This window comes from Acipenser ruthenus, chromosome 1 (genome assembly GCF_902713425.1).
Source record: "Acipenser ruthenus chromosome 1, fAciRut3.2 maternal haplotype, whole genome shotgun sequence".
Lineage (NCBI taxonomy): Eukaryota > Metazoa > Chordata > Actinopteri > Acipenseriformes > Acipenseridae > Acipenser > Acipenser ruthenus.
In genome coordinates, this window is record NC_081189.1 from 110,037,374 (window position 1) to 110,065,277 (window position 27,904).

A 27,904-nucleotide genomic window follows, 5' to 3' on the forward strand; every position below is an offset into this window, starting at 1 on the left:
GCATCACCATTTTCTGTCAAATATTTACGATTACGATTGTCGGCGTTAGGCAGTGTTTTAGCTGATGGACAGTACTGTCGCACAAAGTCACCAATACACACCCCTCTGCAATAAACAGTGGCTGTCCAGCAAAGCACAGCGCTCTGACAAACTCATAACACACTCATTCTGCGCTTTCTTTTTATTAAAGCGTGCGTAAAAGCTGCATAAATGGATTGCTAGTCTCTCAGTTCACTTTCTTGTTTTAGTTTAACGTGTCGCTTATATTTCAGTATGTTCTTTTATTGTCAGTGCGAACATGCACCTCGATGCAGCAGTATTTGCAGCGCTATGCATCCTCTGCTTCATCTGACCCACTTCTGCTATTTTTGCTTTTTGTATACTTCGAAACATTTGTTTTCTTTTGAGTATTCATAAACTGATTTATGTTTTCTCCCCATTCCTCATCCACTAAAAATATGACATTTTCGTGCAAGTATTTCAATTTAGTTTTTGATCAATTACTACGCCCAGCAACTGCCACAATAATCAGTACATAACCAGGTGATAATGTGTTTGTGAAGTGACAGAGAACCACGTTTGAACCTTCTTTGATCCTCTGACGTCTAAACGTCTGCTGTATCCTAGTATGCAGGGCTGCTTATTACAATGTCAGAGTCCAAATAAAAACGAATTTGCATCAGAATATTGTGTATTTCCTATTAGAAGATAGTACTGGGAAAATATTGACTAATAGACAAACATCGGGTATCAGTCAACAACGACGTCCAGTTTAAAAAAAAAAAAAAATCCTGTAATTTTTCGGTAAAATTCGGAATAAACCGCAAACGCGGAAGAACACTACCTACACTGTATGAATCAATCAATCAATATTTATTTTACATAGCACCTTTCATAGTGGACCACCATCACAAAGCGCTTTACAACATAGTGAGGAACAATTGCATAATACATTAAATAAAGTGAAATACAGGAAATAGTATATTAAATGCAAACTGTAAGGAAAACAAATGCAAATACTTTAAATACAGGCTTAATACATGAAATACAAGGCTAGGATGTGAATTCTAAACATTGTGGATGCGTGTGTCATACAGAATCATACGAATAAGATGGAGTGAAAACCCTGAAATAGCAATTTAGACAAACAGCCAATAACAGATATCAGACTTAAAGAGCATTAAAAGCAAAAGAGAACAAGTGGGTCTTGAGAGTTGATTTGAAGCGAGCGACTGGGGGAGCTACACGCACTAAAGCTGAAGAGAGTTCCAGAGAGTCGTGGCCATGAAGCTAAAAGAGGTCTCTCCGAGTGTGGTGCACTTTTGCTTGGGTATAAGAAGCAAGCCAGAGTCAGAGGACCTCACCTTGCGTGCAGGGACATAGCGGGTCAACAGGTTGGAGAGATACTCTGGACCTGTGTGATGAAGGGCCTTGTAGGCAAGTAGGAGAATTTTGAAACTTTAAAAACGTTTAAAGGAAAATTTTGAAACTTTAAAAACGTCAGCCAAACTAGTAGGAACTTTAAAACACTCAATCGGGGAATGGACTGAAACGTTACCACGGAAAACAAGACAGCTACTGTCGAAACAAAGAATATAAGCCGGAAGACGCACTACCCCTGCCTTGCACACTGAAGCAGCAGAGTCTGAGCGACTACAAGGCTGGAGGAAGCTGCTTGGCGAGCAGAGACAGCCTGCTTTTTAACCCCTTCCCAGGCACCTAATAGGAGCAAGACCACATTGCACAGCAAAGGAATTCAACTGTAAGTGATCTGTAATAGTGTAAAGAGCTAACGGTAGGTAGGTCGACTGTACCTATTGCTTCCGACGTGGAAAATGAAAAAAAAAGTTAAAACCTACTGTATTGATGCCTGAAAAGCTACAAACTATTTGAAATACAAAATAATGAGAAATAAACAAAGATCTGAATGCTTAGGTCATGTATTATTATTATTGCTGTCCAGCATGTCTGGTGTCCTTATGCATATGTTTTTTGTTTTGTTTTCTTTTGTTTTTTTCTACTTCACGGGGCACATTTTGTCACAAATTGAGGAAATAACAGTGGTGTGTGCGACATATTAAACTATAATATATTGTATTGCTACTCCCTTGGTTTGTTTGTTTGTTTGTGTGTGTGATGGGACAAAAACAAAATAAAAAATTAAATGAAAACGATGTTTACCCTTACAGCTTCTAGGTTAATACTATATATACTGGGAAATAGCGCCCCCTGCTGATCCACAGAAAGAAAAGCTTACAGCACCTGGTATTCCCAGGTGGTCTCCCATCCAAGTACTAAGCAGGCCCAACCTTGCTTAGCTTCTGAGATCAGACGAGATCGGGCGTTCTCAAGGTGGTATGGCCGTAAGCCAAAGAACAGGTTGGTTTCTTCTCTTTTGTAGTAATAAGTTGACATCATGGATGCGGGGTGATGTAGGGGAGTGGTTGCCAGATCTCTAATCTCGTCTGACACAAAAGGTAACATTCAAGCAGCTCTAGGCTCCACATGTGCTCAAGGCACAAAACCAACCGGGCCAATAGGAAGGCTCATATATGGAAATACGTGTTACTAGAAGCAAGCGAGCTACCCTTGGGTTTTGCAACATAAAAAAAGACATTTTTAAGGTTCTTTTCATATAGATCTATTTGTCCAACATTGTGACACCCCACAATCTTTTTTAATCTTTGACGGCACCTCTATTATTTGTTTATTTAGCAGATGCTTTTATCCAAGGCGACTTACAAAGACTAGGCTGTGTGAACTATGCATCAGCTGCAGAGTCACTTAGAACTACATCTCACCCGAAAGACGGAGCACAAGGAGGTTAAGTGACTTGCTCAGGGTCACACAATGAGTCAGTGGCTGAGGTGAGATTTGAACCAGGGACTACCTAATTACAAGCCCTTTTCTTTAACCACTGGACCACACTGCCTCTGATTTGAAGTAGACAGTGTTCAAAGTCAAACATTTGTTTAAGTCCTACATTTTACATTTTTGAATTTCGTTCACAGAGACGTGTAGGCTTTCATACAGGTCGGCTCCTCTCGTGGAACAACTCCACGTAGCTGCAGGAACGGCGTCCTGTTATAGAATGTCTGACACATCCTCTCCTCCAATGATAAACGCGTATGCAACTATAAACCGATCGGCATTGTGGGGGTTGCAATTTAGAAATACTTTTTCTCGAAACGGAAGAAAACCATTCAATTCAGCAGAGTGGAGAGTGCTTTGTAAAAATAAATATAACGTTCCAGTGGGAAAACAGTGTTTTTCTTTTAATTGTCGACATAGGTACCATGTCCACGAAAAGTGTCTCTTGTGGACGGCCGACGACTCGGCAGGTGTACAACTCATACTTACCTGGCAGGGGAGATACCATGATCATGAAGGTGGTTCACCCAGGGCGAGGCTCGGCCATTGCACTCCGGCTGTGCTGACCCCTGCGAATTCCCCAAATGCGGGAATCTCGACTGCATAATTTCTGGTAGTGGGGGACTGCGTCCGCGCTCTCCCCTGAAACTCAGGTCAAAGACAGAACAAACACCACGCAATCTGCAGCTCGTTATTCGATGGTTCACAAAATGACAATGCTTCGACTAGCTATGTCTTTATTCTTTTTACGTTCTCCCATATACTGGGAAGTTGCTACGTGTGTTTCCGCCAAAAGGAGTGGGGATCTCTATCAAAGCCTACACGTCTGTGTCAACTAAAACTGAAGGAACTCGGTGGTGCCAGCCGTCGGGAGATGCGTCAAAAATCACACTGGACATTTCCATCAGTGCGTTCCATAGAAGTTTACCAACTAACGCATCACCATTTTCTGTCAAATATTTACGATTACGATTGTCGGCGTTAGGCAGTGTTTTAGCTGATGGACAGTACTGTCGCACAAAGTCACCAATACACACCCCTCTGCAATAAACAGCGCAAAGCACAGCGCTCTGACAAACTCATAACACACTCATTCTGCGCTTTCTTTTTATTAAAGCGTGCGTAAAAGCTGCATAAATGGATTGCTAGTCTCTCAGTTCACTTTCTTGTTTTAGTTTAACGTGTCGCTTATATTTCAGTATGTTCTTTTATTGTCAGTGCGAACATGTACCTCGATGCAGCAGTATTTGCAGCGCTATGCATCCTCTGCCTCATCTGACCCACTTCTGCTATTTTTGCTTTTTGTATACTTCGAAACATTTGTTTTCTTTTGAGTATTCATAAACTGATTTATGTTTTCTCCCCATTCCTCATCCACTAAAAATATGACATTTTCGTGCAAGTATTTCAATTTAGTTTTTGATCAATTACTACGCCCAGCAACTGCCACAATAATCAGTACATAACCAGGTGATAATGTGTTTGTGAAGTGACAGAGAACCACGTTTGAACCTTCTTTGATCCTCTGACGTCTAAACGTCTGCTGTATCCTAGTATGCAGGGCTGCTTATTACAATGTCAGAGTCCAAATAAAAACGCATTTGCATCAAAATATTGTGTATTTCCTAGAAGATAGTACTGGGAAAATATTGACTAATAGACAAACATCGGGTATCAGTCAACAACGACGTCCAGTTTAAAAAAAAATAATAATCCTGTAATTTTTCGGTAAAATTCGGAATAAACCGCAAACGCGGAACACTACCTACACTGTATGAATCAATCAATCAATCAATCAATCAATATTTATTTTACATAGCACCTTTCATAGTGGACCACCATCACAAAGCGCTTTACAACATAGTGAGGAACAATTGCATAATACATTAAATAAAGTGAAATACAGGAAATAGTACATTAAATGCAAACTGTAAGGAAAACAAATGCAAATACTTTAAATACAGGCTTAATACATGAAATACAAGGCTAGGATGTGAATTCTAAACATTGTGGATGCGTGTGTCATACAGAATCATACGAATAAGATGGAGTGAAAACCCTGAAATAGCAATTTAGACAAACAGCCAATAACAGATATCAGGCTTAAAGAGCATTAAAAGCAAAAGAGAACAAGTGGGTCTTGAGAGTTGATTTGAAGCGAGCGACTGGGGGAGTTACACACACTAAAGCTGAAGAGAGTTCCAGAGAGTCGTGGCCATGAAGCTAAAAGAGCGCTCTCCGAGTGTGGTGCACTTTTGCTTGGGTATAAGAAGCAAGCCAGAGTCAGAGGACCTCACCTTGCGTGCAGGGACATAGCGGGTCAACAGGTTGGAGAGATACTCTGGACCTGTGTGATGAAGGGCCTTGTAGGCAAGTAGGAGAATTTTGAAACTTTAAAAACGTTTAAAGGAAAATTTTGAAACTTTAAAAACGTCAGCCAAACTAGTAGGAACTTTAAAACACTCAATCGGGGAATGGACTGAAACGTTACCACGGAAAACAAGACAGCTACTGTCGAAACAAAGAATATAAGCCGGAAGACGCACTACCCCTGCCTTGCACACTGAAGCAGCAGAGTCTGAGCGACTACAAGGCTGGAGGAAGCTGCTTGGCGAGCAGAGACAGCCTGCTTTTTAACCCCTTCCCGGGCACCTAATAGGAGCAAGACCACATTGCACAGCAAAGGAATTCAACTGTAAGTGATCTGTAATAGTGTAAAGAGCTAACGGTAGGTAGGTGGACTGTACCTATTGCTTCCGACGTGGAAAATGAAAAAAATAAGTTAAAACCTACTGTATTGATGCCTGAAAAGCTACAAACTATTTGAAATACAAAATAATGAGAAATAAACAAAGATCTGAATGCTTAGGTCATGTATTATTATTATTGCTGTCCAGCATGTCTGGTGTCCTTATGCATACGTTTTTTGTTTTGTTTTGTTTTGTTTTTTTCTACTTCACGGGGCACATTTTGTCACAAATTGAGGAAATAACAGTGGTGTGTGCGACATATTAAACTATAATATATTGTATTGCTACTCCCTTGGTTTGTTTGTTTGTTTGTGTGTGTGATGGGACAAAAACTAAATAAAAAATTAAATGAAAACGATGTTTACCCTTACAGCTTCTAGGTTAATACTATATATACTGGGAAATAGCGCCCCCTGCTGATCCACAGAAAGAAAAGCTTACAGCACCTGGTATTCCCAGGTGGTCTCCCATCCAAGTACTAAGCAGGCCCAACTTTGCTTAGTTTCTGAGATCAGGCGTTCTCAAGGTGGTATGGCCGTAAGCGAAAGAACAGGTTGGTTTCTTCTCTTTTGTAGTAATAAGTTGACATCATGGATGCGGGGTGATGTAGGGGAGTGGTTGCCAGATCTCTAATCTCGTCTGACACAAAAGGTAACATTCAAGCAGCTCTAGGCTCCACATGTGCTCAAGGCACAAAACCAACCGGGCCAATAGGAAGGCTCATATATGGAAATACGTGTTACTAGAAGCAAGCGAGCTACCCTTGGGTTTTGCAACATAAAAAAGGACATTTTTAAGGTTCTTTTCATATAGATCTATTTGTCCAACATTGTGACACCCCACAATCTTTTTTAATCTTTGACGGTACCTCTATTATTTGTTTATTTAGCAGATGCTTTTATCCAAGGCGACTTACAAAGACTAGGCTGTGTGAACTATGCATCAGCTGCAGAGTCACTTAGAACTACGTCTCACCCGAAAGACGGAGCACAAGGAGGTTAAGTGACTTGCTCAGGGTCACACAATGAGTCAGTGGCTGAGGTGAGATTTGAACCAGGGACTACCTAATTACAAGCCCTTTTCTTTAACCACTGGACCACACTGCCTCTGATTTGAAGTAGACGGTGTACAAAGTCAAACATTTGTTTAAGTCCTACATTTTACATTTTTGAATTTCGTTCACAGAGACGTGTAGGCTTTCATACAGGTCGGCTCCTCTCGTGGAACAACTCCACGTAGCTGCAGGAACGGCGTCCTGTTATAGAATGTCTGACACATCCTCTCCTCCAATGATAAACGCGTATGCAAATATAAACCGATCGCCATTGTGGGGGTTGCAATTTAGAAATACTTTTTTCTCGAAACGGAAGAAAACCATTCAATTCAGCAGAGTGGAGAGTGCTTTGTAAAAATAAATATAACGTTCCAGTGGGAAAACAGTGTTTTTCTTTTAATTGTCGACATAGGTACCATGTCCACGAAAAGTGTCTCTTGTGGACGGCCGACGACTCGGCAGGTGTACAACTCATACTTACCTGGCAGGGGAGATACCATGATCATGAAGGTGGTTCACCCAGGGTGAGGCTCGGCCATTGCACTCCGGCTGTGCTGACCCCTGCGAATTCCCCAAATGCGGGAATCTCGACTGCATAATTTCTGGTAGTGGGGGGCTGCGTCCGCGCTCTCCCCTGAAACTCAGGTCAAAGACAGAACAAACACCACGCAATCTGCAGCTCCTTATTCTATGGTTCACAAAATGACAATGCTTCAACTAGCTATGTCTTTATTCTTTTTACGTTCTCCCATATACTGGGAAGTAGCTACGTGTGTATCTGCCAAAAGGAGTGGGGATCTCTATCAAAGCCTACACGTCTGTGTCAACTAAAACTGAAGGAACTCGGTGGTGCCAGCCGTCGGGAGATGCGTCAAAAATCACACTGGACATTTCCATCAGTGCGTTCCATAGAAGTTTACCAACTAACGCATCACCATTTTCTGTCAAATATTTACGATTACGATTGTCGGCGTTAGGCAGTGTTTTAGCTGATGGACAGTACTGTCGCACATAGTCACCAATACACACCCCTCTGCAATAAACAGTGGCTGTCCAGCAAAGCACAGCGCTCTGACAAACTCATAACACACTCATTCTGCGCTTTCTTTTTATTAAAGTGTGCGTAAAAGCTGCATAAATGGATTGCTAGTCTCTCAGTTCACTTTCTTGTTTTAGTTTAACGTGTCGCTTATATTTCAGTATGTTCTTTTATTGTCAGTGCGAACATATACCTCGATGCAGCAGTATTTGCAGCGCTATGCATCCTCTGCCTCATCTGACCCACTTCTGCTATTTTTGCTTTTTGTATACTTCGAAACATTTGTTTTCTTTTGAGTATTCATAAACTGATTTATGTTTTCTCCCCATTCCTCATCCACTAAAAATATGACATTTTCGTGCAAGTATTTCAATTTAGTTTTTGATCAATTACTACGCCCAGCAACTGCCACAATAATCAGTACATAACCAGGTGATAATGTGTTTGTGAAGTGACAGAGAACCACGTTTGAACCTTCTTTGATCCTCTGACGTCTAAACGTCTGCTGTATCCTAGTATGCAGGGCTGCTTATTACAATGTCAGAGTCCAAATAAAAACGCATTTGCATCAAAATATTGTGTATTTCCGAGAAGATAGTACTGGGAAAATATTGACTAATAGACAAACATCGGGTATCAGTCAACAACGACGTCCAGTTTAAAAAAAAAATAAATCCTGTAATTTTTCGGTAAAATTCGGAATAAACCGCAAACGCGGAACACTACCTACACTGTATGAATCAATCAATCAATCAATCAATCAATATTTATTTTACATAGCACCTTTCATAGTGGACCACCATCACAAAGCACTTTACAACATAGTGAGGAACAATTGCATAATACATCAAATAAAGTGAAATACAGGAAATAGTATATTAAATGCAAACTGTAAGGAAAACAAATGCAAATACTTTAAATACAGGCTTAATACATGAAATACAAGGCTAGGATGTGAATTCTAAACATTGTGGATGCGTGTGTCATACAGAATCATACGAATAAGATGGAGTGAAAACCCTGAAATAGCAATTTAGACAAACAGCCAATAACAGATATCAGGCTTAAAGAGCATTAAAAGCAAAAGAGAACAAGTGGGTCTTGAGAGTTGATTTGAAGCGAGCGACTGGGGGAGCTACACGCACTAAAGCTGAAGAGAGTTCCAGAGAGTCGTGGCCATGAAGCTAAAAGAGGTCTCTCCGAGTGTGGTGCACTTTTGCTTGGGTATAAGAAGCAAGCCAGAGTCAGAGGACCTCACCTTGCGTGCAGGGACATAGCGGGTCAACAGGTTGGAGAGATACTCTGGACCTGTGTGATGAAGGGCCTTGTAGGCAAGTAGGAGAATTTTGAAACTTTAAAAACGTTTAAAGGAAAATTTTGAAACTTTAAAAACGTCAGCCAAACTAGTAGGAACTTTAAAACACTCAATTGGGGAATGGACTGAAACGTTACCACGGAAAACAAGACAGCTACTGTCGAAACAAAGAATATAAGCCGGAAGACGCACTACCCCTGCCTTGCACACTGAAGCAGCAGAGTCTGAGCGACTACAAGGCTGGAGGAAGCTGCTTGGCGAGCAGAGACAGCCTGCTTTTTAACCCCTTCCCAGGCACCTAATAGGAGCAAGACCACATTGCACAGCAAAGGAATTCAACTGTAAGTGATCTGTAATAGTGTAAAGAGCAAACGGTAGGTAGGTCGACTGTACCTATTGCTTCCGACGTGGAAAATGAAAAAAAAAAGTTAAAACCTACTGTATTGATGCCTGAAAAGCTACAAACTATTTGAAATACAAAATAATGAGAAATAAACAAAGATCTGAATGCTTAGGTCATGTATTATTATTATTGCTGTCCAGCATGTCTGGTGTCCTTATGCATACGTTTTTTGTTTTGTTTTCTTTTGTTTTTTTCTACTTCACGGGGCACATTTCGTCACAAATTGAGGAAATAACAGTGGTGTGTGCGACATATTAAACTATAATATATTGTATTGCTACTCCCTTGGTTTGTTTGTTTGTTTGTGTGTGTGATGGGACAAAAACAAAATAAAAAATTAAATGAAAACGATGTTTACCCTTACAGCTTCTAGGTTAATACTATATATACTGGGAAATAGCGCCCCCTGCTGATCCACAGAAAGAAAAGCTTACAGCACCTGGTATTCCCAGGTGGTCTCCCATCCAAGTACTAAGCAGGCCCAACTTTGCTTAGTTTCTGAGATCAGGCGTTCTCAAGGTGGTATGGCCGTAAGCGAAAGAACAGGTTGGTGTCTTCTCTTTTGTAGTAATAAGTTGACATCATGGATGCGGGGTGATGTAGGGGAGTGGTTGCCAGATCTCTAATCTCGTCTGACACAAAAGGTAAATTCAAGCAGCTCTAGGCTCCACATGTGCTCAAGGCACAAAACCAACCGGGCCAATAGGAAGGCTCATATATGGAAATACGTGTTACTAGAAGCAAGCGAGCTACCCTTGGGTTTTGCAACATAAAAAAAGACATTTTTAAGGTTCTTTTCATATAGATCTATTTGTCCAACATTGTGACACCCCACAATCTTTTTTAATCTTTGACGGCACCTCTATTATTTGTTTATTTAGCAGATGCTTTTATCCAAGGCGACTTACAAAGACTAGGCTGTGTGAACTATGCATCAGCTGCAGAGTCACTTAGAACTACATCTCACCCGAAAGACGGAGCACAAGGAGGTTAAATGACTTGCTCAGGGTCACACAATGAGTCAGTGGCTGAGGTGAGATTTGAACCATGGACTACCTAATTACAAGCCCTTTTCTTTAACCACTGGACCACACTGCCTCTGATTTGAAGTAGACGGTGTACAAAGTCAAACATTTGGTCAAACATTTGTTTAAGTCCTACATTTTACATTTTTGAATTTCGTTCACAGAGACGTGTAGGCTTTCATACAGGTCGGCTCCTCTCGCGGAACAACTCCACGTAGCTGCAGGAACGGCGTCCTGTTATAGAATGTCTGACACATCCTCTCCTCCAATGATAAACGCGTATGCAAATATAAACCGATCGGCATTGTGGGGGTTGCAATTTAGAAATACTTTTTTCTCGAAACGGAAGAAAACCATTCAATTCAGCAGAGTGGAGAGTGCTTTGTAAAAATAAATATAACGTTCCAGTGGGAAAACAGTGTTTTTCTTTTAATTGTCGACATAGGTACCATGTCCACGAAAAGTGTCTCTTGTGGACGGCCGACGACTCGGCAGGTGTACAACTCATACTTACCTGGCAGGGGAGATACCATGATCATGAAGGTGGTTCACCCAGGGCGAGGCTCGGCCATTGCACTCCGGCTGTGCTGACCCCTGCGAATTCCCCAAATGCGGGAATCTCGACTGCATAATTTCTGGTAGTGGGGGGCTGCGTCCGCGCTCTCCCCTGAAACTCAGGTCAAAGACAGAACAAACACCACGCAATCTGCAGCTCCTTATTCTATGGTTCACAAAATGACAATGCTTCAACTAGCTATGTCTTTATTCTTTTTACGTTCTCCCATATACTGGGAAGTAGCTACGTGTGTATCTGCCAAAAGGAGTGGGGATCTCTATCAAAGCCTACACGTCTGTGTCAACTAAAACTGAAGGAACTCGGTGGTGCCAGCCGTCGGGAGATGCGTCAAAAATCACACTGGACATTTCCATCAGTGCGTTCCATAGAAGTTTACCAACTAACGCATCACCATTTTCTGTCAAATATTTACGATTACGATTGTCGGCGTTAGGCAGTGTTTTAGCTGATGGACAGTACTGTCGCACATAGTCACCAATACACACCCCTCTGCAATAAACAGTGGCTGTCCAGCAAAGCACAGCGCTCTGACAAACTCATAACACACTCATTCTGCGCTTTCTTTTTATTAAAGTGTGCGTAAAAGCTGCATAAATGGATTGCTAGTCTCTCAGTTCACTTTCTTGTTTTAGTTTAACGTGTCGCTTATATTTCAGTATGTTCTTTTATTGTCAGTGCGAACATATACCTCGATGCAGCAGTATTTGCAGCGCTATGCATCCTCTGCCTCATCTGACCCACTTCTGCTATTTTTGCTTTTTGTATACTTCGAAACATTTGTTTTCTTTTGAGTATTCATAAACTGATTTATGTTTTCTCCCCATTCCTCATCCACTAAAAATATGACATTTTCGTGCAAGTATTTCAATTTAGTTTTTGATCAATTACTACGCCCAGCAACTGCCACAATAATCAGTACATAACCAGGTGATAATGTGTTTGTGAAGTGACAGAGAACCACGTTTGAACCTTCTTTGATCCTCTGACGTCTAAACGTCTGCTGTATCCTAGTATGCAGGGCTGCTTATTACAATGTCAGAGTCCAAATAAAAACGCATTTGCATCAAAATATTGTGTATTTCCGAGAAGATAGTACTGGGAAAATATTGACTAATAGACAAACATCGGGTATCAGTCAACAACGACGTCCAGTTTTAAAAAAAAATAAATCCTGTAATTTTTCGGTAAAATTCGGAATAAACCGCAAACGCGGAACACTACCTACACTGTATGAATCAATCAATCAATCAATCAATATTTATTTTACATAGCACCTTTCATAGTGGACCACCATCACAAAGCACTTTACAACATAGTGAGGAACAATTGCATAATACATCAAATAAAGTGAAATACAGGAAATAGTATATTAAATGCAAACTGTAAGGAAAACAAATGCAAATACTTTAAATACAGGCTTAATACATGAAATACAAGGCTAGGATGTGAATTCTAAACATTGTGGATGCGTGTGTCATACAGAATCATACGAATAAGATGGAGTGAAAACCCTGAAATAGCAATTTAGACAAACAGCCAATAACAGATATCAGGCTTAAAGAGCATTAAAAGCAAAAGAGAACAAGTGGGTCTTGAGAGTTGATTTGAAGCGAGCGACTGGGGGAGCTACACGCACTAAAGCTGAAGAGAGTTCCAGAGAGTCGTGGCCATGAAGCTAAAAGAGCGCTCTCCGAGTGTGGTGCACTTTTGCTTGGGTATAAGAAGCAAGCCAGAGTCAGAGGACCTCACCTTGCGTGCAGGGACATAGCGGGTCAACAGGTTGGAGAGATACTCTGGACCTGTGTGATGAAGGGCCTTGTAGGCAAGTAGGAGAATTTTGAAACTTTAAAAACGTTTAAAGGAAAATTTTGAAACTTTAAAAACGTCAGCCAAACTAGTAGGAACTTTAAAACACTCAATTGGGGAATGGACTGAAACGTTACCACGGAAAACAAGACAGCTACTGTCGAAACAAAGAATATAAGCCGGAAGACGCACTACCCCTGCCTTGCACACTGAAGCAGCAGAGTCTGAGCGACTACAAGGCTGGAGGAAGCTGCTTGGCGAGCAGAGACAGCCTGCTTTTTAACCCCTTCCCAGGCACCTAATAGGAGCAAGACCACATTGCACAGCAAAGGAATTCAACTGTAAGTGATCTGTAATAGTGTAAAGAGCAAACGGTAGGTAGGTCGACTGTACCTATTGCTTCCGACGTGGAAAATGAAAAAAAAAAGTTAAAACCTACTGTATTGATGCCTGAAAAGCTACAAACTATTTGAAATACAAAATAATGAGAAATAAACAAAGATCTGAATGCTTAGGTCATGTATTATTATTATTGCTGTCCAGCATGTCTGGTGTCCTTATGCATACGTTTTTTGTTTTGTTTTGTTTTGTTTTTTTCTACTTCACGGGGCACATTTCGTCACAAATTGAGGAAATAACAGTGGTGTGTGCGACATATTAAACTATAATATATTGTATTGCTACTCCCTTGGTTTGTTTGTTTGTTTGTTTGTGTGTGTGATGGGACAAAAACAAAATAAAAAATTAAATGAAAACGATGTTTACCCTTACAGCTTCTAGGTTAATACTATATATACTGGGAAATAGCGCCCCCTGCTGATCCACAGAAAGAAAAGCTTACAGCACCTGGTATTCCCAGGTGGTCTCCCATCCAAGTACTAAGCAGGCCCAACTTTGCTTAGTTTCTGAGATCAGGCGTTCTCAAGGTGGTATGGCCGTAAGCGAAAGAACAGGTTGGTGTCTTCTCTTTTGTAGTAATAAGTTGACATCATGGATGCGGGGTGATGTAGGGGAGTGGTTGCCAGATCTCTAATCTCGTCTGACACAAAAGGTAAATTCAAGCAGCTCTAGGCTCCACATGTGCTCAAGGCACAAAACCAACCGGGCCAATAGGAAGGCTCATATATGGAAATACGTGTTACTAGAAGCAAGCGAGCTACCCTTGGGTTTTGCAACATAAAAAAAGACATTTTTAAGGTTCTTTTCATATAGATCTATTTGTCCAACATTGTGACACCCCACAATCTTTTTTAATCTTTGACGGCACCTCTATTATTTGTTTATTTAGCAGATGCTTTTATCCAAGGCGACTTACAAAGACTAGGCTGTGTGAACTATGCATCAGCTGCAGAGTCACTTAGAACTACATCTCACCCGAAAGACGGAGCACAAGGAGGTTAAATGACTTGCTCAGGGTCACACAATGAGTCAGTGGCTGAGGTGAGATTTGAACCATGGACTACCTAATTACAAGCCCTTTTCTTTAACCACTGGACCACACTGCCTCTGATTTGAAGTAGACGGTGTACAAAGTCAAACATTTGGTCAAACATTTGTTTAAGTCCTACATTTTACATTTTTGAATTTCGTTCACAGAGACGTGTAGGCTTTCATACAGGTCGGCTCCTCTCGCGGAACAACTCCACGTAGCTGCAGGAACGGCGTCCTGTTATAGAATGTCTGACACATCCTCTCCTCCAATGATAAACGCGTATGCAAATATAAACCGATCGGCATTGTGGGGGTTGCAATTTAGAAATACTTTTTTCTCGAAACGGAAGAAAACCATTCAATTCAGCAGAGTGGAGAGTGCTTTGTAAAAATAAATATAACGTTCCAGTGGGAAAACAGTGTTTTTCTTTTAATTGTCGACATAGGTACCATGTCCACGAAAAGTGTCTCTTGTGGACGGCCGACGACTCGGCAGGTGTACAACTCATACTTACCTGGCAGGGGAGATACCATGATCATGAAGGTGGTTCACCCAGGGCGAGGCTCGGCCATTGCACTCCGGCTGTGCTGACCCCTGCGAATTCCCCAAATGCGGGAATCTCGACTGCATAATTTCTGGTAGTGGGGGACTGCGTCCGCGCTCTCCCCTGAAACTCAGGTCAAAGACAGAACAAACACCACGCAATCTGCAGCTCCTTATTCTATGGTTCACAAAATGACAATGCTTCAACTAGCTATGTCTTTATTCTTTTTACGTTCTCCCATATACTGGGAAGTAGCTATGTGTGTATCCGCCAAAAGGAGTGGGCATCTCTATCAAAGCCTACACGTCTGTGTCAACTAAAACTGAAGGAACTCGGTGGTGCCAGCCGTCGGGAGATGCGTCAAAAATCACACTGGACATTTCCATCCGTGCGTTCCATAGAAGTTTACCAACTAACGCATCACCATTTTCTGTCAAATATTTACGATTACGATTGTCGGCGTTAGGCAGTGTTTTAGCTGATGGACAGTACTGTCGCACATAGTCACCAATACACACCCCTCTGCAATAAACAGTGGCTGTCCAGCAAAGCACAGCGCTCTGACAAACTCATAACACACTCATTCTGCGCTTTCTTTTTATTAAAGTGTGCGTAAAAGCTGCATAAATGGATTGCTAGTCTCTCAGTTCACTTTCTTGTTTTAGTTTAACGTGTCGCTTATATTTCAGTATGTTCTTTTATTGTCAGTGCGAACATATACCTCGATGCAGCAGTATTTGCAGCGCTATGCATCCTCTGCCTCATCTGACCCACTTCTGCTATTTTTGCTTTTTGTATACTTCGAAACATTTGTTTTCTTTTGAGTATTCATAAACTGATTTATGTTTTCTCCCCATTCCTCATCCACTAAAAATATGACATTTTCGTGCAAGTATTTCAATTTAGTTTTTGATCAATTACTACGCCCAGCAACTGCCACAATAATCAGTACATAACCAGGTGATAATGTGTTTGTGAAGTGACAGAGAACCACGTTTGAACCTTCTTTGATCCTCTGACGTCTAAACGTCTGCTGTATCCTAGTATGCAGGGCTGCTTATTACAATGTCAGAGTCCAAATAAAAACGCATTTGCATCAAAATATTGTGTATTTCCGAGAAGATAGTACTGGGAAAATATTGACTAATAGACAAACATCGGGTATCAGTCAACAACGACGTCCAGTTTTAAAAAAAAATAAATCCTGTAATTTTTCGGTAAAATTCGGAATAAACCGCAAACGCGGAACACTACCTACACTGTATGAATCAATCAATCAATCAATCAATATTTATTTTACATAGCACCTTTCATAGTGGACCACCATCACAAAGCGCTTTACAACATAGTGAGGAACAATTGCATAATACATTAAATAAAGTGAAATACAGGAAATAGTATATTAAATGCAAACTGTAAGGAAAACAAATGCAAATACTTTAAATACAGGCTTAATACATGAAATACAAGGCTAGGATGTGAATTCTAAACATTGTGGATGCGTGGGTCATACAGAATCATACGAATAAGATGGAGTGAAAACCCTGAAATAGCAATTTAGACAAACAGCCAATAACAGATATCAGGCTTAAAGAGCATTAAAAGCAAAAGAGAACAAGTGGGTCTTGAGAGTTGATTTGAAGCGAGCGACTGGGGGAGTTACACACACTAAAGCTGAAGAGAGTTACAGAGAGTCGTGGCCATGAAGCTAAAAGAGCGCTCTCCGAGTGTGGTGCACTTTTGCTTGGGTATAAGAAGCAAGCCAGAGTCAGAGGACCTCACCTTGCGTGCAGGGACATAGCGGGTCAACAGGTTGGAGAGATACTCTGGACCTGTGTGATGAAGGGCCTTGTAGGCAAGTAGGAGAATTTTGAAACTTTAAAAACGTTTAAAGGAAAATTTTGAAACTTTAAAAACGTTTAAAGGAGAATTTTGAAACTTTAAAAACGTCAGCCAAACTAGTAGGAACTTTAAAACACTCAATCGGGGAATGGACTGAAACGTTACTACGGAAAACAAGACAGCTACTGTCGAAACAAAGAATATAAGCCGGAAGACGCACTACCCCTGCCTTGCACACTGAAGCAGCAGAGTCTGAGCGACTACAAGGCTGGAGGAAGCTGCTTGGCGAGCAGAGACAGCCTGCTTTTTAACCCCTTCCCGGGCACCTAATAGGAGCAAGACCACATTGCACAGCAAAGGAATTCAACTGCAAGTGATCTGCAATAGTGTAAAGAGGTAACGGTAGGTAGGTCGACTGTACCTATTGCTTCCGACGTGGAAAATGAAAAAAAAAAGTTAAAACCTACTGTATTGATGCCTGAAAAGCTACAAACTATTTGAAATACAAAATAATGAGAAATAAACAAAGATCTGAATGCTTAGGTCATGTATTATTATTATTGCTGTCCAGCATGTCTGGTGTCCTTATGCATACGTTTTTTGTTTTGTTTTGTTTTGTTCTACTTCACGGGGCACATTTCGTCACAAATTGAGGAAATAACAGTGGTGTGTGCAACATATTAAACTATAATATATTGTATTGCTACTCCCTTGGTTTGTTTGTTTGTTTGTTTGTGTGTGTGATGGGACAAAAACAAAATAAATTAAATGAAAACGATGTTTACCCTTACAGCTTCTAGGTTAATACTATATATACTGGGAAATAGCGCCACCTGCTGATCCACAGAAAGAAAAGCTTACAGCACCTGGTATTCCCAGGTGGTCTCCCATCCAAGTACTAAGCAGGCCCAACCTTGCTTCGCTTCTGAGTTCAGACGAGATCGGGCGTTCTCAAGGTGGTATGGCCGTAAGCGAAAGAACAGGTTGGTTTCTTCTCTTTTGTAGTAATAAGTTGACATCATGGATGCGGGGTGATGTAGGGGAGTGGTTGCCAGATCTCTAATCTCGTCTGACACAAAAGGTAACATTCAAGCAGCTCTAGGCTCCACATGTGCTCAAGGCACAAAACCAACCGGGCTAATAGGAAGGCTCATATATGGAAATACGTGTTACTAGAAGCAAGCGAGCTACCCTTGGGTTTTGCAACATAAAAAAAGACATTTTTAAGGTTCTTTTCATATAGATCTATTTGTCCAACATTGTGACACCCCACAATCTTTTTTAATCTTTGACGGCACCTCTATTATTTGTTTATTTAGCAGATGCTTTTATCCAAGGCGACTTACAAAGACTAGGCTGTGTGAACTATGCATCAGCTGCAGAGTCACTTAGAACTACATCTCACCCGAAAGACGGAGCACAAGGAGGTTAAGTGACTTGCTCAGGGTCACACAATGAGTCAGTGGCTGAGGTGAGATTTGAACCAGGGACTACCTAATTACAAGCCCTTTTCTTTAACCACTGGACCACACTGCCTCTGATTTGAAGTAGACGGTGTACAAAGTCAAACATTTGGTCAAACATTTGTTTAAGTCCTACATTTTACATTTTTGAATTTCGTTCACAGAGACGTGTAGGCTTTCATACAGGTCGGCTCCTCTCGCGGAACAACTCCACGTAGCTGCAGGAACGGCGTCCTGTTATAGAATGTCTGACACATCCTCTCCTCCAATGATAAACGCATATGCAAATATAAACCGATCGGCATTGTGGGGGTTGCAATTTAGAAATACTTTTTCTCGAAACGGAAGAAAACCATTCAATTCAGCAGAGTGGAGAGTGCTTTGTAAAAATAAATATAACGTTCCAGTGGGAAAACAGTGTTTTTCTTTTAATTGTCGACATAGGTACCATGTCCACGAAAAGTGTCTCTTGTGGACGGCCGACGACTCGGCAGGTGTACAACTCATACTTACCTGGCAGGGGAGATACCATGATCATGAAGGAACGTTGGATTTTTCATTCTGTATCGTTGGATGGATTTTGAGGAATTATTTTTTTGTTCCTTTGTTTTGGAGGACCTGCTGTTTGAAGATGTCGGCTTTTGGAGTGCGACGGAATGCTATTCGTTTTGAGCTTTTGAATGACTTGGTTATGGACCGATTGGAGTTTAGTAGGAATGTCTTGCAAAAAGGACTGGGTTTTCACCCTAGAAATATGGATTTCATCTTTGCCTTTCCTGGTAAGAAAGCTTTTGAAGTTATCTTTTCAACTTTTGCCATGTTTGAAGTTTGTTTAGAAAAATTTAAAAAATTTGGAGACCGGTTTAAGAATATTGCTATTGTTCCATTGACAAGAAGGGAGTTAAAAGTAATCCACGTGGTAATGTTTTCTGAACTGGTACAATATGAGGATATTTTAACCTGGCTGTCACAATACTGCGATGTGATTGTTGGATCGACGGTAAAAGACGATGATGGCGTGAAAACCGGGGAAAGGAAGTTTCAAGCTAAACTTCGTAGAGACATTGTAAGTGGAGACTACAAGCACTTACCTAACACCATTCAAATAGGTTCTTGTAGAGGATATGTGTTCTATATGGGTCAGCCCAAAGTATGTAGATCTTGTGGACAAACTGGGCATTTTTCAGCCAATTGTGACCAGAAGTTTTGCAGGAATTGTGGTGCTTTTGGCCATTTTTCCAATGAATGTGAACTCCCCTTGAAGTGTAACCTATGTGGGGATTCAAATCACGTTTTTTGTCAGTTTGCCCATGCTAATCGACTTAAGAAACAGGGAGCTGCTAATTTGTCAGAGCAGCCAACAGAATCCCCCGCTGAGGTGGATCCAGAACCAACTTCAGTGTCGAAACTATCCGTGGAGGGTCTGGGATTAGAGGATCTATTCCAGGAGCCAGAATCAGAGCCAGGGCCAAAGCCAGAGCCAGAGTCAGCACCAGTGTCGGAGTCTACTGAAGATCGTATTTTAGCGACGGAAATCAATGCTCAACAACCAAATGAACTTAAGGTTTTGGAAGAAGTTAACCTTTTGGTGGAAGCACTTGGGTCCGTTGACACTGAACAGGATCTGGGCGAAACTGGTTTTCTACCGGAGACATCAGATTTACCAGGGCAGGAGCTTTCTGAGCAGAGTGGTGAGGAGGAAGGAGAAATGGATTTCTCTGCCTCCGAGAGCAGAAAAAGGAAGATGAAGGACAAAGAAGGGGCAGACAATTCAGAGTCAGAAGCAGGTTCAGACTCTGCTTAGGTTTCAGGGCAATCGTTTTTGGACTCTGATAATGTAAGTACTTTTGCATCTGCTACTCACATGAGAATAGAGACTGGTGAAGGGATGGAGAGTACAAAAGGGAAGAAAAAGAAAAAAGGGAAAAGCGGGAGAAAACAGACTTGATATCCGTCCGGTATTGCTTTCCTTTCCTTGTAATAATGGTACTTTCATTAGTCTCTGTTAATGTTAGAAGCATTAAGGACCCCGTCAAACGTCTTTCAGTCTTTGATTTTTTGAAAAATAGGAAAGGTGATATTTTCCTGTTACAAGAATGTTGGATCCCTTATCAGGATAATTATTGTAAATATGAAGAAATGTGGGATTCTGGGTTGTCAGTCTGGTCGGGTGACAATGGTAACAGAGCAGCAGGTGTGGCAATTTTGTTTAAAGGGAAGGGTTTTGACATAAGAGCAATAAGAAGGGTGGTTGATAGGAGGTTATTGGTGGTGGATGTAGATTGGTGTGGGGTAAAGGTACGCTTAATTAATGTTTATTGTCCCGTGGATTTGCAGGAACGGTTGGATTTGTTGAATAGGCTATCACCACTTTTAGTTTGCCATTTCAATATTATAATTGGTGGTGACTTTAATTGTTTAATTTCGAAAAAAGATAGAAAATCCAAAACTGAGTTTTATCTAGATGGCAGCTCGAGAGTACTTCAGACCATCATTGAGGACTTTCATTTAAAAGATGTATTTGGAGTCAGAGTTTCAGATTCTGATTTTTTTACTTGGTCAAGCAGTAATTTTTCAGTTAGATCTCGCATCGATTATTGTTTAGTTTCCAAAGACATTAAGGTTGAGGATTTCAGTCTTCATCCAGTCTTTTTTTCAGACCATTCTTTATTATACACAGAGTTTGATATTCAAGGTAAAACTAATTTTGGGAAAGGTGTTTGGAAATTAAATGTACTTTTATTAAAAGAGGAGAAGATTGTGCAGAGATTTAGAGGAAGATATAGGAACTGGCAGACCCTAAAATTTTTGTATAATTCTGTGGGAGAATGGTGGGAGGATGTTAAAAAGAGAGTGAAAGTATTTTTATTAACGAGGGAAGGAAAATTGCAAAAGGGGAAAGCTATAAGTTAGGGAAATGGCAGGGTAAATTGCAGAGGCTGTATATTATGTTAAGAGATGGTTTTGATGTGGCTAATGATATAGCTATTACTAAAATGAAGATGTCCAAACTTTATAGTTCTTTTAGTAGGAGTATTATTTTTCGTAGTAGGGTCCGTTTTTGTGAGGAAAATGAAAAGTGCACTCGCTTCTTTTTTAAGAAGATGAATCAAGGGAAAAAAGCAATTCATAGTTTATTTGATACAAATGGGGTAGAACAATCCTCTAGTGAGGCTGTTCTGGGTTGTGCCAAGGCCTTTTATGAAGAGTTATATGATGTGAAGGAAATAGAAGGTTCCTGGTTAGAATTTTATTTAAGTAAAATTGATTTAAAATTAAGTGATACTGAGAGACAGAATTTAGAGAAAGAGATAAGTTTAGAAGAACTGGGGAGGGCTGTAAAAAGCTTTAAAAAAAAAAATAAGGTGCCAGGTATAGATGGTTTACCAATCGAATTTTACGACATATTTTGGGATTTAGTGGGTAAGGATCTTTTGGACGTGTATAATGAATCTTGGGGTAAAGGTATATTGATATCAACCATGAGAGAAGGTTGTATATCCTTATTATATAAAAAAGGGGACAAGAAAGAAATAAAGAATTGGAGGCCAGTCACTTTACTCTGTGTAGACCTGAAGATCCTATCAAAGGTAGTATTTTTAAGACTGCAATCTGTAATTCCGTCTGTTGTAAATAGTGATCAAACTTGTGGGATACCAGGACGGTTACTAACTGATAGTTTGGCTCTAGTTAGAGATATAATAGAATATGTGAAGGACAGGAATGTTCCTCTTTGTCTTTTAAGTCTAGATCAGGAGAAAGCTTTTGATCGTCTCAATCACAGCTTCATTATGTCAATATTAGTAAAAATGAACTTTGGGCCTGCTTTCTGCTCCTGGATACATTTGTTGTATAAGGATTGTTTTAGTAGGATAATAATAAATGGGGTTTTGTCTGAACCTTTTAAGGTACTATCTGGGGTAAGGCAGGGGTGTCCGTTGTCCCCATTACTTTTTGTGTTGGGGATGGAGCCCTTGGCGTGTGCTATTAGGCAGGACAGTGGTATTGCAGGAATAATTGCACCTGGGAGTGGGAAGCAGGATATTAAAGTTACCCTGTACATGGATGACATAACAGTTTTCTGTTCTGACAATGCATCAGTCGCCAAGGTCTTTTGGCATTGTGATAAATTTGCTTCAGCATCTTCATCCAAAATTAATGTGGGGAAGAGTGAATGTTGGTATGTAAACTGGAAAGAAGCAAAGACTGATTTTGGTTTAGTGGAGAAGTATGATTTCATAAAGATTTTAGGGGTATTATTTGGGCCAAATATGAGTAGTAAGAATTGGGAGGGCAGAATTGCAAGAATAAAACAGAAACTTGGTATGTGGGGTATGAGGGAACTAACTTTGTCGGGTAGGATTTTAGTTATTAAGACAGAGGTGTTGTCTTCCCTGTTTTTTTTAGCGTTTATATTCCCAATACCTCGCCAATGTCTTTTTGTTATACAAAGAGCAATGTTTCAGTTTTTATGGGGCAGTAAAAGCGAGAAGGTTAAAAGACAGATAATGTATAAAACTTTAAATTGTGGTGGGAAAAATGTCCCTGATTTGGGGAAAAAACTGCATTGCATTTTTGTGACTTGTGTGGTTAAAGGGTGTGTTTGTACAAAACAGAGTCTTAGGAAATGGACTTTCTTTGCAGGGTTTTGGTTAAAAGGGATTATTTGTCAGCTATGGAAAATGCGGCTGAGTTTAAAGGTGCCATATGCAGAACAACGGCCTTTTATTTATAATTTTGTAAAAACATTTATTGTTAAATATAAAGTAAATAGTCTTGCCCTAGAGGAGATATCTTGTGCTCGCCTAAAACAGCTAGTTTGCACAGAAGGGTTAGCTTTGCTCCCAGTTGGGACATTAGTGGAGGAGGACTGTAGGACAGTGTGGAGAAATGTATCTGCCTCCTATCTCTTGAATGCCCATAGGGATTTGGCTTGGAGTGTGGTCCATCAGTGTCTTCCTCTAAGAAGCTTTTTATATCGACATGGTGGAGCAGCCAGTCCTGTTTGCATAAGGCCAGGATGTTTGGGGGAAGAGACGGTACATCATTTGATGTGGTCCTGCTCCTTTGCACAGGAAGTGTGGCAGAAGATGTATGTTTGGTTGGGGAAAATAGAGAGAAAGATAGTCTTGACAGAGCATGGCATTCTTTATGGATTGCCAAGTATAAAGATAAGTAAAGAGAAGTTTGGCAAGATCTGGTCGATAATTAATTGCACAAAAGATGCTTTGTGGAAAGCAAGGAACATACTGCTGTGGAATAAATGTGCATTGTCAGCAGAAGCAGCGTATGCTCTAGCACTTTCTTTAGCAAGGGATTATGTGGCACGAGACTTGGTGCACAGATCAGGAGATGAAGTGAGTAAAATCTGGGGGCTGGAGAGGGAGCAGATGGTTTCCCAAATTGTCCTTAAGTGTTAGTTTAATTAGAGGATCCAGTTTTTATTTGGTTCTGAGTGAGCAGAAGATATCGGATTAAGGCACAAGGGTGAGGGGAAGGTATTTATGCAAGTTAATTTTGGCAAATATGTTTTGTAATATGTAACAATATGATGTTTTTTTTTGTATAATATATATGCCATTATTATTTGGATTTGTAATTTTGTTTCAGAACTTAATACAACTTAAAAAAAGAAAAAAAAGAAAAAGGTTCACCCAGGGCGAGGCTCGGCCATTGCACTCCAGGTGTGCTGACCCCTGCGAATTCCCCAAATGCGGGAATCTCGACTGCATAATTTCTGGTAGTGGGGGACTGCGTCCGCGCTCTCCCCTGAAACTCAGGTCAAAGACAGAACAAAAACCACGCAATCTGCAGCTCTTTATTCTATGGTTCACAAAATGACAATGCTTCAACTAGCTATGTCTTTATTCTTTTTACGTTCTCCCATATACTGGGAAGTAGCTACGTGTGTATCCGCCAAAAGGAGTGGGGATCTCTATCAAAGCCTACACGTCTGTGTCAACTAAAACTGAAGGAACTCGGTGGTGCCAGCCGTCGGGAGATGCGTCAAAAATCACACTGGACATTTCCATCAGTGCGTTCCATAGAAGTTTACCAACTAACGCATCACCATTTTCTGTCAAATATTTACGATTACGATTGTCGGCGTTAGGCAGTGTTTTAGCTGATGGACAGTACTGTCGCACAAAGTCACCAATACACACCCCTCTGCAATAAACAGTGGCTGTCCAGCAAAGCACAGCACTCTGACAAACTCATAACACACTCATTCTGCGCTTTCTTTTTATTAAAGCGTGCGTAAAAGCTGTATAAATGGATTGCTAGTCTCTCAGTTCACTTTCTTGTTTTAGTTTAACGTGTCGCTTATATTTCAGTATGTTCTTTTATTGTCAGTGCGAACATGTACCTCGATGCAGCAGTATTTGCAGCGCTATGCATCCCCTGCCTCATCTGACCCACTTCTGCTATTTTTGCTTTTTGTATACTTCGAAACATTTGTTTTCTTTTGAGTATTCATAAACTGATTTGTTGTTTTCTCCCCATTCCTCATCCACTAAAAATATGACATTTTCGTGCAAGTATTTCAATTTAGTTTTTGATCAAGCTAGTAGTTACTACGCCCAGCAACTGCCACAATAATCAGTACATAACCAGGTGATAATGTGTTTGTGAAGTGACAGGGAACCACGTTTGAACCTCTGACGTCTAAACGTCTGCTGTATCCTAGTATGCAGGGCTGCTTACTACAATGTCAGAGTCCAAATAACGCATTTGCATCAAAATATTGTGCATTTCCTAGAAGATAGTACTGGGTAAATATTGACTAATAGACAAACATCGGGTATCAGTCAACAACGACGTCCAGTTTAAAAAAAAAAAAAAAATATCCTGTAATTTTTCGGTAAAATTCGGAATAAACCACAAACGCGGAACACTACCTACACTGTATGAATCAATCAATCAATCAATATTTATTTTACATAGCACCTTTCATAGTGGACCACCATCACAAAGCGCTTTACAACAGTGAGGAACAATTGCATAATACATTAAATAGTGAAATACAGGAAATAGTACATTAAATGCAAACTGTAAGGAAAACAAATGCAAATACTGTAAATACAGGCTTAATACATGAAATACAAGGCTAGGATGTGAATTCTAAACATTGTGGATGCGTGTGTCATACAGAATCATACGAATAAGATGGAGTGAAAACCCTGAAATAGCAATTTAGACAAACAGCCAATAACAGATATCAGGCTTAAAGAGCATTAAAAGCAAAAGAGAACAAGTGGGTCTTGAGAGTTGATTTGAAGCGAGCGACTGGGGGAGTTACACACACTAAAGCTGAAGAGAGTTCCAGAGAGTCGTGGCCATGAAGCTAAAAGAGCGCTCTCCGAGTGTGGTGCACTTTTGCTTGGGTATAAGAAGCAAGCCAGAGTCAGAGGACCTCGCCTTGCGTGCAGGGACATAGCGGGTCAACAGGTTGGAGAGATACTCTGGACCTGTGTGATGAAGGGCCTTGTAGGCAAGTAGGAGAATTTTGAAACTTTAAAAACGTCAGCCAAACTAGTAGGAACTTTAAAACACTCAATCGGGGAATGGACTGAAACGTTACTACAGAAAACAAGACAGCTACTGTCGAAACAAAGAATATAAGCCGGAAGACGCACTACCCCTGCCTTGCACACTGAAGCAGCAGAGTCTGAGCGACCACAAGGCTGGAGGAAGCTGCTTGGCGAGCAGAGACAGCCTGCTTTTTGACCCCTTCCCAGGCACCTAATAGGAGCAAGACCACATTGCACAGCAAAGGAATTCAACTGCAAGTGATCTGTAATAGTGTAAAGAGCTAACGGTAGGTAGGTCGACTGTACCTATTGCTTCCGACGTGGAAAATGAAAAAAAAAAGTTAAAACCTACTGTATTGATGCCTGAAAAGCTACAAACTATTTGAAATACAAAATAATGAGAAATAAACAAAGATCTGAATGCTTAGGTCATGTATTATTATTATTGCTGTCCAGCATGTCTGGTGTCCTTATGCATACGTTTTTTGTTTTGTTTTGTTTTTTTCTACTTCACGGGGCACATTTCGTCATTTCACCATTCAAATAGGTTATTGTAGAGGATAGGTGTACTATATGTATAGAAAGCATTTAAAACTAGAAAGGAAGGGGGGAGAAAACAAAAGAACAGAAGGGAGACTACATCAAAACCAAGGCAACAACTCAGGTAAGACAGCTATTAAATGTATTTATCTTAATGCTAGAAGTCTCAGCAACAAAATGTTAGAATTTGAAGCTACTGCACTAACAAGTAACTACGATGCGATAGGTGTTACATAAACTTGGTTGTCTCAGAGTGATGGAAATGAATATAATATTAGTGGGTACACACTGCATTAGGAAAGACAGGCAGGACACAAGAGGCGGAGGGGTAGCGCCATACATAAGAAATAGTCTTTAAGACCAGGTGTTAAATCTGGACAAAGAAAACAATGCAGAATCAAAATTAGGTCTGAATAATGGACAAAAATTCAAAGGGCATAATAATAGGAGCATGCTATAGACCGCCAAATTGAGATGCAGAGCAAAATACTCTGTTACACAATGAAATTCGAAATGCGTGTAGAAAAGGAGAAGCCATAATAATGGGGGATATCAACTTCCCCCGTATAAAATGGAAAACCCGGTGGGGAGCACGACAGACGAAATTGAAATGGTGGAAATGACAAATGACTGCTTCCTAACGCAATTTGTCAAGGCACGACTAGAGGGGAGGCATACATTGACTTAGTCTTTTCAAATAACAAAGACAGAATAACTAAAACAGAGGTCAGAGAGCCATTGCCAAACTCAGACCACAACGTGGTCTCATTTGAAGTGTTTTTTAAAACCCCAAATGTAATGACTAAAGCTGAGGTTTACAATTTAGAAAAGCAAACTATGAAGGTATGAAACAGAGACTAACAGTAGTAGATTGGAGTAAAATAGAGAAAACATCCACAGAAAAAGGGTTTTTTTTTGTTTGTTTTTTTTAAATGTACTAGGGTACTAGTACTAGAGGCGCAAATCAGTTACATCCCACAAGTTGACAAATCTAAAATCTAAAACAAAATGACCGAAATGGTTTAATAGATCAATTAAAAAAAAAAAATCAGCAAAAAAAGGCACTTTACAGAGCATTTAAAAGGGACCAGAAACAAAGTAAACAAAAAGAGTACTTGGAACTGCAAACACAAGTTAAAAAGGAAGTTAGAAAGGCCAAGAGAGTGATAGAAATCAATATTGCTGAGAGGGGTAAAACCAATTCCAAAACATTTTTCCAATATTATAACAGCAAGAAAAGATTCAAATGGCAAAATCACAGACGAAGAAAAAATAGCAAATATATTAAATGATTACGTTTCAGGTTTTTACAAAGGAGGACACGGACAACATGCCCCACATGTCGACCTGTTCCTATCCAGTTTTAAATAACTTTAGCATAACAGAGGCAGAAGTGTTAAAGGTACTGGGAGCTCTTAAAATAAACAAATCCCCTGGGCCAGATGAGATCCTCCCAATAGTACTCAAAGAAATGAAAGTAGTTATTTACAAACCGCTAACCAAGATCATGCAACAGTCTCTTGACACAGGGGTTGTACCGACAGACTGGAAAATTGCAAACGTAATACCGATCCACAAAAAGGGAGCCAAAACCGAACCAGGTAACTACAGACCAATAAGCCTGACTTATATGTAAATATATGGAAACTATAAATAAGATGAATTTATGGAAAATTACTTATATGGTAACAATATCCTGGGAGACAGTCAG

General features: G+C 40.4%; 6 non-coding genes and 4 pseudogenes across 6 annotated transcripts; 5 read left to right on the forward strand and 5 right to left on the reverse strand.

The window, feature by feature from the left end:
- Positions 1-2,250: 2,250 nt before the first annotated feature.
- On the reverse strand, positions 2,251-2,369 carry LOC131696879 (5S ribosomal RNA). Its single transcript, XR_009306770.1, has one exon. It is a non-coding gene; the product is annotated as a 5S ribosomal RNA (ribosomal RNA).
- Positions 2,370-3,352: 983 nt separating this feature from the next.
- LOC131696904 (U1 spliceosomal RNA) lies at positions 3,353-3,516 on the forward strand. The gene has a single exon (XR_009306791.1). It is a non-coding gene; the product is annotated as a U1 spliceosomal RNA (small nuclear RNA).
- A 2,539-nt stretch (positions 3,517-6,055) lies between these two features.
- Positions 6,056-6,164, reverse strand: LOC131696888 (5S ribosomal RNA; annotated as a pseudogene).
- A 984-nt stretch (positions 6,165-7,148) lies between these two features.
- Positions 7,149-7,312, forward strand: LOC131696909 (U1 spliceosomal RNA). The gene has a single exon (XR_009306795.1). It is a non-coding gene; the product is annotated as a U1 spliceosomal RNA (small nuclear RNA).
- Positions 7,313-9,859: 2,547 nt separating this feature from the next.
- Positions 9,860-9,968, reverse strand: LOC131696889 (5S ribosomal RNA; annotated as a pseudogene).
- Positions 9,969-10,963: 995 nt separating this feature from the next.
- Positions 10,964-11,127, forward strand: LOC117421570 (U1 spliceosomal RNA). Its single transcript, XR_004547510.2, has one exon. It is a non-coding gene; the product is annotated as a U1 spliceosomal RNA (small nuclear RNA).
- Positions 11,128-13,674: 2,547 nt separating this feature from the next.
- Positions 13,675-13,783, reverse strand: LOC131696890 (5S ribosomal RNA; annotated as a pseudogene).
- Positions 13,784-14,778: 995 nt separating this feature from the next.
- LOC131696906 (U1 spliceosomal RNA) lies at positions 14,779-14,942 on the forward strand. The gene has a single exon (XR_009306792.1). It is a non-coding gene; the product is annotated as a U1 spliceosomal RNA (small nuclear RNA).
- Positions 14,943-17,512: 2,570 nt separating this feature from the next.
- Positions 17,513-17,631, reverse strand: LOC131696880 (5S ribosomal RNA). The gene has a single exon (XR_009306771.1). It is a non-coding gene; the product is annotated as a 5S ribosomal RNA (ribosomal RNA).
- A 6,085-nt stretch (positions 17,632-23,716) lies between these two features.
- On the forward strand, positions 23,717-23,893 carry LOC117421574 (U1 spliceosomal RNA; annotated as a pseudogene).
- Positions 23,894-27,904: the final 4,011 nt, after the last annotated feature.